The sequence below is a fragment of the Rattus norvegicus genome, chromosome 8 (assembly GCF_036323735.1).
Source record: "Rattus norvegicus strain BN/NHsdMcwi chromosome 8, GRCr8, whole genome shotgun sequence".
Classification (NCBI taxonomy): Eukaryota; Metazoa; Chordata; class Mammalia; order Rodentia; family Muridae; genus Rattus; species Rattus norvegicus.
The window spans coordinates 44,286,655-44,293,598 of NC_086026.1; the positions used below are offsets into that span (position 1 = coordinate 44,286,655).

The 6,944-nt window shown below is 44.4% G+C and overlaps 1 long non-coding RNA gene across 1 annotated transcript in view; it reads left to right on the forward strand.

Annotated features, from left to right (window-relative positions):
* Positions 1-6,014, forward strand: part of LOC102549537 (uncharacterized) — a 44,648-nt gene extending 38,634 nt beyond the window's left edge. The window contains exon 5 of the long non-coding RNA XR_005488053.2: positions 1,768-6,014. This is a non-coding gene — a long non-coding RNA (uncharacterized LOC102549537). The remainder of the gene's footprint in view (positions 1-1,767) is intronic.
* The last annotated feature ends 930 nt before the right edge of the window (positions 6,015-6,944 follow it).

Consider the following 6,944-nt stretch of genomic DNA (forward strand, 5'->3'; position numbering starts at 1 on the left):
AGACCAAGACTCCAGCTCATGGATTGTCTCACGAATATTTTGAGTGGATCTCCTCAGTTAACCTGGAAAACCCTATGACAAGAAGTTTTATGCTTGGGATGCTGAATAGCTGTGGTGGGCCCTGCTCCCATTCAGCTGCACTATCTCATGTGCTTTACTGTACAGCAAATGGCCTTTGTGTTCCATAATTTCCACAGTCGTTGATGGATGTAGTTCAGGCCCTACTATGTAGTGTTCAGCTATGGCAATTGTCAGGCTACATGCATAAATGTGGTATATTCTCCATCCAAAAATTAAGACATATCTACAGGACTTTCTGGAACATGTTTCCAGTTCTCTAAGAGGATTATTGATGCATGTCTAATAAACATGGGATTAACTTCATAGGAAACTTTCAGAGACGTCTCCAGAGGATGGAATAAGTCAATGATTTTGTAGGTAGCATCAGAATTACTTATTGACACGGTTAATAGCATATAAATATCCTTTAATTCCTCAAAAGTATTCACTTTTAAATCACATCATTGTGTTTGACACATTTGAATGAATTTGTATGTAGGATTTGAAGGGTGAGTCAGTAATCTTTTCTTTATTAAATATTCACCTATGAATATCCAGTTCTTTTTCTACTGAAAATGTTTGAGACACCATCCTTAATTTAAAATTATCTTGGTGCCATTAGAATTATGTAATGACCACAGTCAAGTAGGTGTATTTCAGAGATGTCCCTTTATTCATTGACTACATGAACTAATGACTACAGGTATTTAGAAATCCTGAAATCAAACAATGTGTCTCACCTAACTTTATTCCTCCTTAAAATTAAGTTGTTGTTAGAACAAGTCACTGCAAACATTATTATATTATGAGTTACAAAGATTGCTTAGTGGTTAAGGTCATTTAATATTCTAGTAAAGAACCTAATATAGTACACAACATCCACCTCAGGGTAATCACAACCAGTTATAACTAGGGATCAAGGGTATTTGTAGTTAAGTACCACTTTAGGGTTCAGAAGACACCAAAATGTGCCTATTACAAATAGAAACAAGTGTGGATATGCATATAAATAAATACTTAAATGTATAAATACATAAATAAATATAAAGAAATTATCACTAGATGAATCAGAAATTAAATCCAAATATATATATACATATATATATACATATATATATATATTAAGAAAGAGCAAAGGAATCTAAATCATAGAGTAAGATGCACAACCTGCTAAGATTGTAATTTGTTGTTTGTGTACATATGTGATTTGAGAGATGACCGCTCTGTGTTATACAACTATATGGGAATTCATCTCTGGAAGATGCTAGTTCTCCTTTTCTGAGTAGTTATTAGCTGTTTATAATTCTTTGTTTAGGGGTGGTGTGAGGAGCTGTCCGAGGAGCTGTCCTCACAGAGATGTGAGGAGCTGTCCGAGGAGCTGTCCTCACATATGTGAGGAGCTGTCCGAGGAGCTGTCCTCACATATGTGAGGAGCTGTCCTCACAAACTCCATTACAAGATGGCACCGGGATCCGGCAGAACGCACCTAGTAAAAAGGGCAATACGCAGGCGCCTGGTAACTTCCTTACTCAAAGGGACACGTATGTTTTGGTACGTCATCTGGCATAATTGGCAGCGACCAGTCAGAGAGTGACATGTCCTAGGCGAGGATAGTTTCCTATATAAGGGACGGTTATTCCTCACTCTCTGTCTCCGCATTGTAAGCTTATGCTCTCCTTCTCAAGACGCATTAAAGTGTTTCTGCAGTAGGATCCTGTGTGTGCCGCGTCGTTCCTGCTGGCGAGACGTAGCGCGCGACATCTGGTGCCGAAACCCGAGAAAGACCTCGCCATCGTCAGCAGCTTCGGAGATCCCTTGGCGACAAGGAGGATTCAGAACTGCAGGTAGATACGTTCGGAGAGGCAGCCCTCTCTTGGACTTTGGTCTGGGGTTGTCACCGCCTTGGGAAGGATTTGTTGAGGCTATAGTATTTGTCCTGGGAGCCACCCTACTCTTTATGTTCTGTTTTCACCGTTTTCGCTGTTAAAAGGACGATCACAGCAGCTGAAGGCGCGTCTCAGTCTCTTGTATATAAGTGAGCTTCGCGCAGCTCCCTTTTACCTTCGATTTTGACTGTTGAGGAACAAGGACGCGATAAGGCCGACGTAGATAAGCGGCACCATCCAGGGAGGTGCGTGTAAGACTCCCGTACATAAGAGAGCAGCGTGTCCGTCTCTACACTTTCACCTCACGCCTTGTCAGACGGACGTAGATAAGCCGCCGGCGTTCCTGGCCCATCATGGGATCCTCACAGTCTGTGGTCACGGCCTTGGAAACAGTGTTAAAGCAGAGGAACATCAAAATTGGAGGAGGAACACTTAAAAACTTTGTGAAGGAGGTGGAGAGGGTGGCGCCTTGGTTTGCCTGTTCAGGCTCGTTTACGATTGCCTCATGGAACAAACTTGGAAAAGACCTTGACAGAAAATTGGCGGAAGAGGATCTGCGCCTAGGGACCAAAGCTATATGGAAGCTGGTTAAGAATTGTTTAAAGGATGAAACGTGTAAGGCAGCAGTAGTAGAAGGACAGGCCACTCTCGAGGTAGTCCGGGAAAGTCTGTCAGAAACCGAACGTAGTGAGAGGTTGGGCGCACGCAAGAAAAAAGACGTCCCAAGAAAGAAAAAGTGCCCTCCCGGTAAGTCCGCGACAAGGGAGCATTGAAATTTTCAGATTCCAGCACTTCCTCCTCTACACATAAACCAGGAGGGGGAGCCAGCCTATACCCTGTGAAAGAGCTATAAGCGCTGAACCTCGACAGTTCTGAAAGCTCTGAAAATAAAACCTTAGACTCAGAGGAGGAGGCCGAGCTAGTGCTGTTAGTATTCTTGAAACCGCCGGTATAATTAAAACCACTAGTAAGGTGGCAGATATTTTCCAAAAAATCCAAATTATCCTATTCAATAGAAGATTCCCTGTATACATTACTCATATACGGGCCCATTCTGGACTCCCTGGCCCAATGAGTTCAGAGAATGATTTGGCTGATAAAGCCACAAAAATGATAGCTGTGGCCCTGGCCTCTCCTTTAGAGGCCACTAAAGCCTTTCATGGCAATTTCCATGTCACCTCAGAAACTTTACGCCGCCGCTTCTCTATAGCTAGAAAAGAGGCACGTGATATAGTCACCCAATGCCAACAGTGCTGCCAGTTCCTCCCAGTTCCTCACATCGGGGTCAACCCGAGAGGAATACAGCCATTGCAAATCTGGCAAATGGATGTTACTCATAATTCTACTTTTGGAAAATTACAGTATGTGTATGTATCTATAGACACATGTTCTGGCATTCTACATGCCACCCCACTTACAGGAGAAAAAACAACACATGTCATTCAGCACTGCCTTGAAGCATGGAGTGCTTGGGGAAAGCCAAAATGTGTAAAAACTGACAATGGCCCCGCCTACACATCTCAAAAATTCCATCAGTTTTGTGCTCAGATGCAGGTTACCCACCTGACGGGCCTGCCCTACAACCCTCAAGGACAGGGAATCATAGAGCGTGCTCATCGGACGCTCGAATCATATTTAATAAAACAAAGAAGGGGAATTATGATAGAACTCCCCCCAACACCCCGAGTGGCCACTGCTCTGGCCCTTTTTACCTTAAATTTTTTAAATCTTGATGAAGCTGGACAAACAGCGGCTGAGCGACATTGCTCAGAGCCCAAGAGGACAAAAGAAGTAGTCAAATGGAAGGATGTATTAACAAATGAATGGAAAGGCCCGGATCCTGTTTTAATAAGATCCAGGGGAGCTGTCTGTGTTTTTCCACAGGACAATGAAAATCCCATATGGATCCCAGGACGGACTTACTCGGAGCATCACAGCAAGTGATCAAGAAGGGACTGGGACTCCTGCACCTCCTCACTCTTCTTACATGGATGCCAGCAACGGTGCAGGGCGAGCTACGATGGGGAATAATGTCAACCTTTCCACTCCCGATGCTGGTGATGTACCACTAACAGGGATTTAGGGTTGGCCTATTTACCTAAGGATCCTCAGGTTGAACGACTAAAAGAAAATAGGACTATTCCCCTTAAGGGCAGCCTTTGTTTTGGCATATTCAACAAAACATCTTTTGATCTCCCTTGCATTAGTTATGTAATCAATCTTCTGCTTGGTTAAGGGAGGCCACATGGGGAACTGGTGAGGAGGACATTGTGGCTAACGCCACAGTTCTCTATGGTGGTGGCCTTACATTGCGTTAATGGTAGCTGCACTGATCTTACGCCCATGGCGATGCTACTTGAAGGAAAGGGCGAAAAGGGACGGTTGTCATTTTCCTGGATGGGGAACATCAAACCTGCTGCCTCTGTCTGGACAGCTACTCATATAAAATATCGCAGTAGTTACCCGCATGCCTCGCTTTATACCGATCCCTGTTGATACCTCGGGGATCATGACCTAATTTAGAGGAAAAAGAGATTTTGGTACTTCTGCAATTATTGCTGGCATTATTGCTACAACAGCAGTTGCTGACTCGGTTACTGCCTCGGCATTGGCCTTGTCAAATTCAGTACAGACAACCCAAACTATCAATGATTTATCGGCCACCATCACTGTGGCTCGGGACAGACAGGCCTCAGCCAATACTCAGATATAGGGAGGCCTTATGCTTGTCAACCAACGTATAGATCTGGTCCGAGAGCAATTAGACATTCTATGGTAACTGGCCCAGCTTGACTGTGAGCAAAAACTCCCAGGCCTTTGTGTCACCTCCATATAATATGACAAATTTACCCGAGCTGCTAATCTGTCTAAGAGTCTTTCACAGCATCTGTTACAGAATTGGACCTCGGAGTTTGAACAGACACTTCGGGAGCTGAGAGCAACCATCATTCAAGTAAATTCTACCCGACTGGACCTGTCTTTGACGGAGGGATTGTCGTCCTGGATCACCTCAGCAGTCTCTTATTTCAAGGAATGGGTGGGAGTGGGACTTTTTGGAGTGATCCTCTGCTGTGCATTAGTGTTACTCCTCTGGTTGCTTTGCAAATTGAGATCTCAAACAAGAAAGGACAAAGTAGTGATCGCCCAGGCGCTTGTAGCCCTTGAACAAGGAGCGTCAGCCGATATCTGGTTGACCATGCTCAAGCAACAGGTCGCCGGCTGGACAGCTCTTGCACTCCTAGAACCTCGGTTCATTGCACAGGATTAGAGTGTCCGGCTTGAGCAGCCCATGAGGGGTGACGAGCTTAGCATCACACAGGGAAGTTCTACCAAATACGCTCCCTGGAAGGCATGTCATATTACATGAGGGTTTCTGCCCCAGTTTTCCCTCCCTCGAAAAATGGCAGTGCGACGGGTCGGGAGTGCCCTGGGTCCCAACAACAGCCTAAGGGTATCTCTCTTGTACAGGTTCGCCAACTTTGTACGAGGATATGACCTCTGTCTTCACCCTCCTATATCTGGGTGTCCTGTTTGCTTAAAAAAACAGAAAAGGGGGAGATGTGAGGAACTGTCCGAGGAGCTGTTCTCACAGAGATGTGAGGAGCTGTCCAAGGAGCTGTCCTCACATATGTGAGGAGGTGTCCTCACAAACTCCATTACAAGATGGCACCGGCATCCGGCAGAACGCACCTAGTAAAAAGGGCAATACGCAGGCGCCTGGTAACTTCCCTACTCAAAGGGACACGTACGTTTTGGTACGTCATCTGGCATAATTGGCAGCGACCAGTCAGAGAGTGACACGTCCTAGGCGAGGATAGTTTCCTATATAAGGGACGGTTATTCCTCACTCTCTGTCTCCGCATTGTAAGCTTATGCTCTCCCTCTCAAGATGCATTAAAGTTTTTCTGCAGTAGGATCCTGTGTGTGCTGCGTCGTTCCTGCTGGCGAGACGTAGCGCGGAACAGGGTGGGAACCCATGAATTAACTTTAATTTTCTGAGACAGTTTAAATATCCATATGCTATATAGAATTCAGCATTTTTTAAGATCAATGGCATAGTATGCCTATTCTCCCTTTTCAGCCATATATATAATTAATTTTAAAAAATTTTTATTAGATATATTTCTTTACCTACATTTCAAATGTTATTCTCCTTCCCGGCTTCCTGTCCATAACCCCATTCCCTCCTCTCCCCCTCCCCCATATGGGTATTCTCCAAATAGATTCCCCCTTATGGCCCCACCCATATTCACTTGCACTGGGGGTCCAACCTTGGCAGGACCAAGTGCTTCTCCTTCCTCTGGTGCCCCAACAAGGCTATTCTCTGCTACATATACAATTGGAGTCCTGTGTCAGTCCATGTATAGACTTTCTGTAGTAGTTTAGTCCCTGGAAGTTATGGTTGGTTGGCATTGTTGTTTTTATGGGGTTGCAAGCTCCTTCAAATCTTTCAATGCCTCCTCTGATTTCCCCCAAGGGGGTCCTGTTCTCAGTTCGCTGTTTTGCTGCTAGCATTGACCTCTGTGTTCGACATGCTGTGGATGTGTTTCTTGGGAGAGATCTACATCTGGTCCCTTTCAGCATGCATTTTTAGCTTCATCAATCTTATCTGGTTTTGGTAGCAGTATATATATGGGCCACATGAGGGGCAGGCTCTGAATGGCCATTCCTTAAGTCACTGCTCTAAACTTTGCTTCTGTATCCCCTCCTATGGATTTTTTTCATCTTTTAAGAAGGAGTGGGAGGATCCAGATTTTGGTAATCCTTCTTCTTGAGCTTCCTGTTATCTGTGGATTGCATCTTGGGTAATTCGAAATTTTTTGGCTAATATCTACTTATCAGTGAGTGCATACCAAGTGTGTTATTCTGTTATTGAGTTACCTCACTCAGGATGATATTTTCTAATTCATTCCATTTACCTATGAATTTCATGAATTCATCGATTTTGATAGCTGAGTAGTGCTCCACTGTGTAGATGTACCACATTTTTTGAATCCA